Source organism: Arachis hypogaea, chromosome 18, assembly GCF_003086295.3.
Source record: "Arachis hypogaea cultivar Tifrunner chromosome 18, arahy.Tifrunner.gnm2.J5K5, whole genome shotgun sequence".
NCBI classification, from domain to species: domain Eukaryota; kingdom Viridiplantae; phylum Streptophyta; class Magnoliopsida; order Fabales; family Fabaceae; genus Arachis; species Arachis hypogaea.
In genome coordinates, this window is record NC_092053.1 from 117,475,103 (window position 1) to 117,488,162 (window position 13,060).

General features: G+C 35.6%; 1 non-coding gene across 1 annotated transcript; it reads right to left on the bottom strand.

Annotated features, from left to right (window-relative positions):
• Nucleotides 1-11,681: 11,681 nt before the first annotated feature.
• On the bottom strand, nt 11,682-11,789 carry LOC112774116 (small nucleolar RNA R71). Its single transcript, XR_003188620.1, has one exon. It is a non-coding gene; the product is annotated as a small nucleolar RNA R71 (small nucleolar RNA).
• Between the last annotated feature and the right edge of the window lie 1,271 nt (nt 11,790-13,060).

Here is a 13,060-nt window from a genome sequence, read left to right on the forward strand (position 1 = left end):
AACTTAAAAGAAAGACATACTAACCACAAAACACAAGTTTTACCATATTCATTTTCTGTCGTTGTTGCTCTCTTCATCCTTATTCTTGGTTTTAGTTGCAACACCAAACCTAGAGTTTGGCCATGTATAGATTGGTAAACACCAAACGTAGGGTTTGAACATATTATCAGGTGGTGAAAAGTATGGAGGAACATAGAATGCAAAGTATGTATTGTGTTATGTGATGTATGTAGAGGAAGAAGAAGAAAACAATCAAGGTAGCGAAACCATGAGTAGAAGGCAGAATTTAACTAAGACTTGACTTATTCGTTAAACCATTTTTTTTTCATTTTTTTCCAATTGATTAAAAGAAAGGACCTTAATGGGAGAGAGAAGAAAGTACTCATTGATTGGGTTGCCTCCCACAATATTACTACCTCATTGTGAACAACCTCAGTTGTTGTTGGATTAGGCCTTCTCTATGCTTGCACTGCAGGTTTTGAATCTTCTTTCAGTGATATTTTGTGCATGCGCATCGTGGGCTTCATTCCCTTCTTTTCAACCATTGAGTGCTGTGGAAAATTTTCAATGGATTCTTCCTTGAGAATTTCTAGGATTGATGGGTTAATTAATTTAATCTTCATGCAACCTTCCACTCCACTAGGGTGTGGACTCTCAATGTTGATAGCCTTGTATTCTTCTCTAAGATTAGGTACTGTGTCACTTGGAAAGGAATTTACTTGCTTTGCTAATTGCTTGACAATTTGTCCCACTTGCATTTCCAAATTGTTGATGGAGCTTTCTTAGTTTTTGTAGTTTATTCTTGTTTCTTGCATAAAATCTTGAATTTCTTGAACAAACTTAGCAATGGTTTGGGATAATTTTCTATTTTATTCTCAAGATAAAACTCAACCACAGTCTGAGCTAATTTCTCTACATTGGAGAATGCTTGTTTTTAGTTCCACCAGCCATCGTTGGAGTGATTCCTCCATCGAAGATAGTATGGCTCATTCTCTAGCCTTGAGAAATATCCCATATAGTTTACTTGCTCTAGGATTGGATCAAACTCCATCATTCTTTTACACAAGAACACCAAACTTGATTAAAAAAACGTGTGGAATAAAAAGAACAGAATTAAATAAAACCTAATAATGAAAAGGAAATAAAATAAAAACGAAAACAAAATAAAGACAAGATCTAATTTTGCAATTTAACCCAACATTTGATGTCAATCTCAGTTATTTCCCAGCAATAGCACCACAAACTTGATGAGCGAAAACTAAAGCTTACGGATACCAGCAAGTGTATAGGATCACTCAAGTAATACCATAGTGAGTTGATATCGTTCCCACAAGAATTAACGAATTGAGCATGCAAATATCGAGCTAAACAACTAATTTGATCAACAAAACCTGGAATTGATGAATGTTGAAACTTGTTGAAAACTTCAAAGGCTTGAATGTTGGATTGCTTGAGGGCAGTGAACGTATAGTTGATCGAAAGAAAATATATAATAGAGAAGTCAAGGGTTTCAGAGATATTTAAGTCCTTAGAAAAACCAAACTTTGTTTCCTTGTTCTAAATCATGTAGAGATCTTTCCACGACAAATCTTAATTAACCAATTTTCAATGTCTTGGCTCCTCAATTTCTCTTCAATTTACCAACCGTCAATGTCTTGGTCAATCAATTAATCGAAGAGGTTAAGTGCAAAATCCGATTCAGATCCTCATAAGATTCAAAAGTAGTCCTTAGGTCGAATTATATGTCACGTATCCAAGCTTATCCTGTCCAATTGAATCTTATAAGAAAACACAATTTTCAAAAATTGCCCTAATCTGAATTATATATCATGTATTCAAAACTAGGGTGATTGAAAATCATGTATTGTGTTGCACGCTTTAAAAACCACTATGCCTAGTCAATTCAAAAAGTCATGTGAAAGAGTTTTCATGCATAATTTGGATATTAGTTCTATCGAAGCAATAAATAAATTTAAAACGGGATTAGCATGCTTGTCGACATTACTAATCCTTTAGGGATGAAGAACGAAACACTCAATCATATAACAGATCATCGCAATACTTTAAAATAGAAGAAAACTTAGATTAATAATTCATAAAATCATAAATAGCACTCCTAATCCTTTCACAGAAGTATTAGTTACTCATGGTGAATTGAAGCTCTAGATGTGCCACCTCATTTGGATATCTCTAGCTCAAGTTATGATCACTTGAGTATGAAGAGGTGAGAATCGAAAGCATTTGTAAATTTGCTTCCCAGAGGTTTACTTCTCTAGGAAGTGGCACGCCCCTCTTCAAGCGTGACGTGCCCTCCTTTGATATTCTCATGGCATGGCATGCTCCTTCACTTGCTTCTAAGGCGTGGCACGCCTTGCACCAAGCGTTGCACGCCCTTACTCCTTGTTCCTGGGCGTGGAACTCCCCTGCATGTTCCCTTTGGGCATGGCATGCCTTGTCCTGCATCTCTTAGGAGTGTTGCATGCCTCTCTTGAGGCACGGCACACCATTCCACCTGCCTTGTTGCATTGCTTTGATCCTTACGTGCTTGGATCTAGTCTTTTGATGCAATGCTTGCCCATTTGAACAAGCTTTCTTTGCTACTTGATTTTTCTTTCTTTTAACCATGTTTTCGTGAAAACACTTGACAAATACCTTAGTAAAAAAAGATACTTAAAAGTAATGAGATTAGAAGATAAAAATGTAATTAGACCTAAGAAAACAAGAAATTAAAGCAAGAAAAACTACTAAAGGTGCGGACGCATCACTTTATGTGATTAAAATTGGTGTTTCAAAAAAGGTGATGTGATTTTGAAAGAGAAAAAAAATACATATCTGCTAAGAATAATAATATCCTTTCTTCATGTTTATATTTAGGTTATGTTTGCTAAGAATACTGAAAATAGGCCAAAGAAAACATGTCCTCATCGAACGGGATTCACAAATTTTGGAATAGTGTGCAAGCAGCTGGTAATATAACTTATTTTTTTTGTGATTTTTCCTTTATATCCATGTTGTGGTTGTTTAGTTCATGTAAACCTTTCTTTTCATACTCTAGCGCAACTCTATAGAGAGAAATGAAGAACCATCAAGGGCTGAAGTTTTCGTAGCAGCTCACACAAGTAAAAAAGGGAAAAAATGATGCTAAAATAGAAACAACAATTGTGAGTTATTTGTATTCATTTTTGGATTTGTACAATATATTCTAAATAGATTTGTATTTTTATTAAGTTAATGTGACTTTGTATTTTTATTGGTTGTCACTTTTGATAAACGGAACTTTATAACTACATAAAGGTAGGAGAAAATGATGAGGATGCATTTGTAATAATGCTAGGGAAGGGCCAACCAGGTTGAGTTCGTTAATATGGGGGCTTCGATTACAAAAAACTCTCTTAAAAAGAATGAGGAGATTCGCCAAGTCAAAGTTGAATACAACGACAAAGTCTTATAATTAGAGAAGAAGATGGATGGTGTATTTGGTCTATTGAAGGTAATATTACACCAAATTAACCCTGAAATGAATGACGAAGTGGTAGCAGCCTTAGCGTAAGCTGCCCAAAATTCTCCTTTGGACGCTTCAAGTAGTAGACGAAGAAATACTCTCCATTCTTCCGAATCAATACACTTTCCAGCCAACGATGATGTAAGTAACTCGTATTAATGTATTAAAAAAAATCAAGAAAGTGGATTAAATTGTGCAACTGCTTCTATTAGTTGATTCTGTTAGGAATCAGTTAGTTGTTAGTTAGCGATGTCTTTAGATTATGTGGTAGAATCTGTGTTAGTAGTTAGTGTATACATAGGACAATTAAAAAGATGATATATTGAAGAGAGGTATTAAAGAGAGATATTGTGTAGTATTATTCATGGAAAACTGATAAATATTGTGTATTGGAGAATACAACGTGGTTTTCAATATTTTCTCTCTCAGTTTTTGGTAAAATATAAGATGCACTAACATAATAATACTAAAAATTATGTAGGACAGTGGTGAAAATAATGGAGCTCACAATGGATGATCACACTAAGAGTAAATTTCTATATTGGTACTTGATATTTATGCAATTACCTGAAATGGTCCTCGAGATCTAAATAAATTCCCTATAGTAGTTCCCTAGATAGAGCTCTGGGTACCATAGTAGTCCCTGCATTATTTTCAGTGCTGAGTCGGCTGTCAGAATGCTGATATGGCCATCTTTTGTCACGCTGGACAGTCTCAATGGCTAGATGACTTAGATTCATTCTAATTTGGACCCAATTTGGTCCCTCTACTATTTTATAACATTAATACCAAATGTGTAGAATGTGTTTTTCATCTTCTTCTTTGTCTCTTTTTTTCTTCTTTGTGATGTTGATATTGAAAGCAGGACATGCTCTATTTCACCAACAAAAGCGAAGTAATTTTTTTAAGGGTTTCTTTACGAGTCCGAATTCTATTAGTACAAACTTTTAAACTCCAACTCACAAACAAGTCCCGAAAGTATTCTCCTTGACCATACTCTTCGCTCATAGAATCCAATTTTGGTTGGTGGTGAAAGCAAAGCAAAGTGATTAATATCCTGGGAAATAAATATAAACATACTGGAAAGATGATTAAAAGATATGAGATGGAATGGAATATCTTACAGTTGCTTGAATGGCTGTGAAGATGGCTATGGTAAAGTATCTGTCAAGTTAATCTGAATAAAGAAAATTATATATAAATAAATAATTAAATCCATCTCTTGTCTTTCAAGAACTTTTTTCTCTTTTGGAAGTAAAATATTCCAAGGATATTGAAGTATCATTGAACATAAAGCATTAAGCAAGCAACGTTTTACCTTTCAATAAAAGTATCAGCTAAGAAGCCACCGAGCAAGTAGAGCATGAAAAAGGTTCTGAGGAAGTTGGTTATTATGTTTGCAAAAAAAGTATTTCTTACATCAATATCAACAACATGAAGAAGAAAAAAAGAGATGAAGAAAATGAAAAACACGCTCTACACATTTGGGATTATGGTTATAAAATAGGAGAAGGATTAAATTGGGTCCAAATGAATCTCATGAACCATTATAAGAATTTACTCTTATAAGACTCCAAATTTTTTAAAAATTAAATAATGCGTTATTTATGATTTATTATATTCATTTTAGATTTTATCTTCAAAAAATTATTTTACTAAGTAATTAAATTAAATTTATGATACTTTAAGTTTAGAATTATTTTGGACTCATAAATTTTATAATAATTAAGTATTTTCTTATTTAAAATTTAAAGTTTTAGTAATTAAGAAATAATGAGGGGTTGATAATTTAATTTGAATAATTAAGAGTTTTAGTTTAATTTATGAACTCAAAGAAAATTAATTAAATTATCTCTAGTTTCAAATTAGATGACTTATATGAAAACCAATTAGTCAGTTGATAAATACATAGTGTTCTTTAAGTAATTCTAATGGATAACATTTGATTTTTAATTACTACCCTACTCTCTAATTTTATCAAAATACCTATATTGTCCCTTACCCCTTTTTAAAACCCTAACCCTAACTTTATTAAACTCTCTCTTGTTTTCTTCACAAGAAGAAAGAATCACAGAAAGAAAGGCAGAGAGTTGCAAAGGAAGAAAGAAAAAGAAAGGAATGAGAGGGGGAAGAGAGATGTTGTTGGAGGGGTTGGGAGCCTTCGTAGCCGTTGACGTCAAGCAGGAAGAGAGAGAGACATTGAGAGAGACGACGCGACACAATAGAGGAAGGAAGGGCCGTTTATGTTACTGCCAAGCCGTCTCTTTTAAGATCGCCGTTGTCGCTAGAGGGGAACCTCACTATCGTTGTCCATGGATGAAGGCCGAACAAGGAGAGAGAAGTGTGAACAGAACGGAAGAGGGAGAAGGAAGAAGGCTAACGGGGAGGAAGGAGCAATTGGATCGCCATTCCAAACTGCTCTGACGCCATCGCCGAGCTGTCATCCTCCTTTCCATTGAGCTTCTGCATCCATTACATAACCCTAACTCTGCCCTCTTTTGGTCTTACCTTGTCTGTCTGTCGATGCTATTGTCACCAGATTGTGACTGCCAGAGCTGCTACTGCTTCATTCTCCCTTATTTCCTATGGTAAGACTGATTCTATTCTGCCTTGTTTTGCCATAATGCTCCATTATTTGACTCTGTCCTACTTTGCTTGATGTCCCTTTATGACTTTGCTCAGCCTCGAACCACCGTAGGTTTTTGGATTCACTGCCAGTGTTGTTATCGTGGCTGCCTCGTGTTGTTACTGCTCTAGTGGAGCTGTTGTGAATGTTGTTGATGCTAGTCTAGTTGCGTAGTTGAGTCACATTGAGGTAGGAGATGTTTGTTTTACAAATTTAGAATGCTTTGAAAGTTTACCAAATAGGTGCACAAGTTGATTAATGTCTTATGGCTTGGTTATCTTTATTATTTTTCATAATTGATTGAAATCGATAACGGAATAAAAAGAGATTAATAACTCTAATAATAAAATTAATTAGTTACAATGCTTGAAGCTTCGGTGGGTATAGAATTTGGACAAATTATTTGTTGCCCTAATGTGTGAAAATTTAATAACGTAGAGATAAATTAAGATAAGAAAATAAATATATTGATACTGAAAATTTGATTTGTATATGAGAAATTGAGAAAAGGTTGGAAAGTGTTAGTTTGGATGGAACCCTTTCAATTTTAGGAGAGGTTTTGCCAAAATTTTATAAAAATTTGAATGAAATTGAATAATGAGAATGATGAGAATTCTTGTTGCTTGTATAACGACTAGAGATTTTATCTTTGTATTTAATTTGATTGATTCTAATTGAAGAATTGTGTTTTAGAATCTTGGTTAAACAAAGTGATTTTTTGTGTTAATTTGTGAAATAGTTTGGTGAGTTAACTTATTGATTGGATTAACAACGAAAAGAACAAATGAATAACTAGAGTTAACTTGAAAAAGATTTGACAAACAAAAGGTTTAAATGTTAATTATTTATCAATTGAAGGGTTTGGGAATAGAAAGTGTGAGTATGAGATTTTGATAGGACTAAACATAAGAGTTGGAGGAAAAAGAGTGGTGCACGAAATTGTGATGTCCAGGCTCAAACAATCCCTGGCAACGTGAGCAACTTGGTGCGCTGATCTCAATACATAATTGTCACAACTTCGATACAACTAACCAGCAAGTGCACTGGGTCGTCCAAGTAATACCTTACGTGAGTAAGGGTCGAATCCCACGGAGATTGTTGGTATGAAGCAAGCCATGGTCACCTTGTAAATCTCAGTCAGGCAGATATAAAGTGATAATGGTGTTTTCGAATATTATATAATAAAATAGGGATAGAGATACTTATGTAAATCATTGGTAGGAATTTCAGATAAGCGAATGGAGATGCTTTTCGTTCCTCTGAACCTCTGCTTTCCTGCTATCTTCATCCAATCAGCCTTACTCCTTTCCATGGCTGGCTTTATATGATACATCACCACTGTCAACGGCTACTTTCGGTCATTGATGAGCGGATAATTTATACGCTTTTTGGCATTGTTTTTAGTATGTTTTTAGTAGGATCTAGTTACTTTTAGGGATGTTTTCATTAGTTTTTATGTTAAATTCACATTTCTGGACTTTACTATGAGTTTGTGTGTTTTTCTGTGATTTCAGGTATTTTCTGACTGAAATTGAGGGACTTGAGCAGAAATCAGATTCAGAGGTTGAAAAAGGACTGCTGATGCTGTTGGATTCTGACCTCCCTGCACTCAAAGTGGATTATCTGGAGCTACAGAACTCGAAATTGCGCGCTTCCAATTGCGTTGGAAAGTAGACATCCAGGGCTTTCCAGCAATATATAATAGTCCATACTTTGGCCATGAATTGACGACGTAAACTGGCGTTCAACGCCAGCCTTCTGCCCAAATCTGGCGTCCAGCGCCAGAAAAGGATCCAGAACCAGAGTTGAACGCCCAAACTGGCACAGAAACTGGCGTTCAACTCCACAAATGGCCTCTGCACGTGCTACACTTAAGCTCAGCCCAAACACACACCAAGTGGGCCCCGGAAGTGGATTTATGCATCAATTACTTACTCATGTAAACCCTAGTGACTAGTTTATTATAAATAGGACCTCTTACTATTGTATTAGGCATCCTGGATTGTATTTTGATCCTGTGATCTCGTTTAGGGGGCTGGCCATCTCGGCCATGCCTGGACCTTTCACTTATGTATTTTCAACGGTAGAGTTTCTACACTCCATAGATTAAGGTGTGGAGCTCTGCTGTCCCTCAAAGATTAATGCAAAGTACTACTGTTTTTTATTCAATTCTTCTTATTTCGCTTCTAAGATATCCATTCGCACCCAAGAACGTGATGAAGGTGATGATTATGTGTGACGCTCATCATCCTTCTCCCTTATGAACGCGTGTCTGACAAACACTTCTGTTCTACATGAAATAAGCTAGAATGAGTATCTCTTAGATCTCCTAACCAGAATCTTCGTGGCGTAAGCTAGAATGATGGCAGCATTCAAGAGAATCCGGAAGGTCTAAACCTTGTCTGTGGTATTCCGAGTAGGATTCAATGATTGAATGACTGTGACGAGCTCCTAACTCGTGATTGCAGGGCGTTAGTGACAGACGCAAAAGGATAGTAAATCCTATTCCAGCATGATCGAGAACCGACAGATGAATAGCCGTGCCGTGACAGGGTGCGTGAGCATATTATTCACTGAGAGGATAAGATGAAGCCATTGACAAGGGTGATGCCTTCAGACGATTAGCCGTGCCGTGACAAGGCATTGGATCATTTTCCCGTGAGATGACCGAAAGTAGCCATTGACAGTGGTGATGTATCACATAAAGCCAGCCATGGAAAGGAGTAAGACTGATTGGATGAAGATAGCAGGAAAGCAGAGGTTCAGAGGAACGAAAAGCATCTCCATTCGCTTATCTGAAATTCCTACCAATGATTTACATAAGTATCTCTATCCCTATTTTATTATATAATATTCGAAAACACCATTATCACTTTATATCTGCCTGACTGAGATTTGCAAGGTGACCATAGCTTGCTTCATACCAACAATCTCCGTGGGATTCGACCCTTACTCACGTAAGGTATTACTTGGACGACCCAGTGCACTTGCTGGTTAGTTGTATCGAAGTTGTGACAATTATGAATTAAGATCAAAGCACCAAGCTTTGGAGCCATTACCAGGGATTGTTCGAGCCTGGACATCACAATTTCGTGCACCAAGTTTTTGGCGCCGTTGCCGGGGATTGTTCGTGTTTGGACAACTGACGATTCATCTTGTTGCTCAGATTAGGTAATTTTCTTTTCGTTTTCTTTTCAAAAAAAAAATTTTTTTCAAAAATATTTTAAAATTTTCTCCTTTGTTTTCGAAAACAAAAAATGTTTTCAAAAAAAAAAATATATTTTTCTTCAGAATTTTCAAGAATGAATTCTAGTGTTTCATGAAGCATGTTGAAGCCTGGCTGGCTGTAAAGCCATGTCTAAATTCTTTTGGACTGAGGCTTCAACTAATAACTTCAATGCATGTAATTCCATATATCACAGCTTGGCTGGCCATTGGCCATGTCTAGTGTTTTGGACTGGAGCTTTCATTGAAAGCTTGGCTGGCTAGTGAGCCATGTCTAATTCCTGGACTGAAGCTTTAGACTAACATGGCAAGATTCCTGGAATTCATATTAAAAATTTTGGAATCCTTATTTTTTCTTTTAAATTTTCGAAAAATATAAATAAAAATCCAAAAAAATTAGAAAATCATAAAAATCAAAAATATTTTCTGTTTCTTGTTTGAGTCTTGAGTCACATTATAAGTTTGGTGTCACTTGCATATGCATCTTGCATTTTTTCGAAAATTCATGCATTCATAGTGTTCTTCATGATCTTCAAGTTGTTCTTGGTAAGTCTTCTTGTTTGATCTTGATGATTTTTTGTTTTGTGTCTTTTATTGTTTTTCATATGCATTTTTCGTTTCTTAGAGTCTAAACATGAAAGATTTCTAAGTTTGGTGTCTTGCATGTTTTCTTTGCATTAAAAATTTTTCAAAAAAATATGTTCTTGATGTTCATCATGACATTCATAGTGTTCTTGGTGTTCATCTTGACATTCATAGCATTCTTGCATGCATTCATTGTTTTGATCTAAAAATTTCATGCATTGCATATTTTTCATGTTTTTCATAAAAATTCAAAAATAAAAAAAAATATCTTTCCCTTTTTCTCTCATCAAATTCGAAAATTTGGATTGACTTTTTCAAAAATTTTTAAAAATCAAGTTGTTTCTCATGAGTCAAATCAAATTTTCAATTTGAAAATCTTATCTTTTTCAAAATCTTTTTCAAAAATCAAATCTTTTTCAAAATTCCTAGTTATTTTCGAAAATTCCAAAAATATTTTTCAAAAATCTTTTTCTTATTTTTATACCAAATTTTCGAAAATAACATAATCAATTAATGTTTTGATTCAAAAATTTGAAGTTTGTTACTTGCTTGTTAAGAAAGATTCAAACTTTAAGTTCTAGAATCATATCTTGTGATTTCTTATGAATCAAGTCATTAATTGTGATTTTAAAAATCAAATCTTTTTCAAAACTAATTTCTATCATATCTTTTCAAAAATATCTTCTTATCTTATCTTTTTCAAAAATATCTTTTCAAAATATCTTTTCTAACTTTCTAACTTCTTATCTTTTCAAAATTTGTTTCAACTAACTAACTAACTTTTTGTTTGTTTCTTATCTTTTTCAAAACTACCTAACTAACTCTCTCTCTCTCTCTCTCTATTTTCGAAAATATCTTCCCCCTTTTTCAAAATTTCTTTTTAATTAACTAATTATTTTTAATTTTTATTTCAAAAAAATTTTCGAAAAAAAATTACTAAACATTTTTCAAAAACTATTTTCAAAAATCACTAACTCTTTTTCAAAATAATTTTCGAAAAATTTCCCTCCCCCATCTTACTCTATTTATTCATTCATATCCTAACATCTCATCTCACATCTCTTCCATTCGTACAGTTGTGCTTCTTCCTTTACATTACATTCTTTGTCTCCCCCTCTTCTTCCACTTACATAAGGGAACCTCTATACTGTGGTAAAGAGAATCTCTATTATTATTATTATTATTTTTCTGTGCCTTCTTCTTTGTCATATGAGCAGGAGCAAGGATAAGAACATTCTTGTGGAAGTAGATCCAGAACCTAAAAGGACTCTGAAGAGAAAATTAAGAGAAGCTAAAATACAACAATCCAGAGATAACCTTTCAAAAATTTTCGAACAGGCAGAGGAGATGGCAGCCGAAAATAATAATAATGTAAGGAAGATGCTTGGTGACTTTACTGCACTTAATTCCAATTTACATGGAAGAAGCATCTCCATTCCTGCCATTGGAGCAAACAACTTTGAGCTGAAACCTCAATTAGTTTCTCTGATGCAGCAGAACTGCAAGTTTCATGGGCTTCCATCTGAAGATCCTTTTCAGTTCTTAACTGAATTCTTGCAGATATGTGATACTGTAAAGACTAATGGAGTAGATCCTGAAGTCTACAGGCTCATGCTTTTCCCTTTTGCTGTAAGAGACAGAGCTAGATTATGGTTGGATTCTCAACCCAAAGACAGCCTGAACTCTTGGGATAAGCTGGTCACGACTTTCTTAGCCAAGTACTTTCCTCCTCAAAAGCTGAGCAAGCTTAGAGCTGATGTTCAAACCTTTAGACAGAAAGAAGGTGAATCTCTCTATGAAGCTTGGGAAAGATACAAACAGTTGACCAAAAAGTGTCCTTCTGACATGCTTTCAGAATGGACCATCCTGGATATATTCTATGATGGTTTATCTGAGCTATCAAAGATGTCACTGGACACTTCTGCAGATGGATCCATTCACTTAAAGAAAACGCCTGCAGAAGCTCAAGAACTCATTGACATGGTTGCTAATAACCAGTTCATGTACACTTCTGAAAGGAATCCTATGAATAATGGGACGCCTATGAAGAAGGGAGTTCTTGAGGTTGATACTCTGAATGCCATATTGGCTCAGAATAAAATATTGACTCAGCAAGTCAATATGATCTCTCAGAGTCTGCATGGAATGCAAGCTGCATCCAACAGTACTCAAAAGGCATCTTCTGAAGAAGAAGCCTATGATCCTGAGAACCCTGCAATAGCAGAGGTAAATTACTTAGGTGAACCTTATGGAAACACCTATAACTCAACATGGAGAAATCATCCAAATTTCTCATGGAAGGATCAAAAGCCCCAACAAGGCTTTAATAATGGTGGAAGAAACAGGTTTAGCAATAGCAAGCCTTTTCCATCATCAACTCAGCAACAGACAGAGAACTCTGAACAAAATGCTTCTAATTTGGCAAATCTAGTCTCTGATCTATCTAAGGCCACTGTAAGTTTCATTAATGAAACAAGGTCTTCCATTAGAAATCTGGAAGCACAAGTGGGCCAGCTGAGTAAAAGGATCACTGAAATCCCTCCTAGTACTCTCCCAAGCAATACAGAAGAGAACCCGAAAGGAGAGTGCAAGGCCATTGACATAAGCGCCATGGCCGAACCTCTGAGGAGAGGAGAGGACGTGAATCCCAAGGAGGAGACCTCCTGGGACGTCCAGTGATCAATAAGGAGCTTCCCTCTGGGGAATCAAAGGACTCTGAGGCTCATCTAGAGACTATAGAGATCCCATTGAACCTCCTTATGCCCTTCATGAGCTCTGATGAGTATTCCTCTTCTGAAGAGAATGAGGATGTCACTGAAGAGCAAACTGCCAAGTTTCTTGGTGCAATCATGAAGCTGAATGCCAAATTATTTGGCATTGATACTTGGGAAGTTGAACCTCCCTTGTTCATCAATGAACTAAGTGATCTGGATCAACTGACATTGCCTCAGAAGAGACAGGATCCTGGAAAGTTCATAATACCCTGCACCATAGGCACCATGATCTTTAAGGCTCTGTGTGACCTTGGTTCAGGAATAAACCTCATACCCCTCTCTGTAATAGAGAAACTGGGAATCTATGGGGTGCAAGCTGCTAAAATCTCACTAGAGATGGCAGACAGC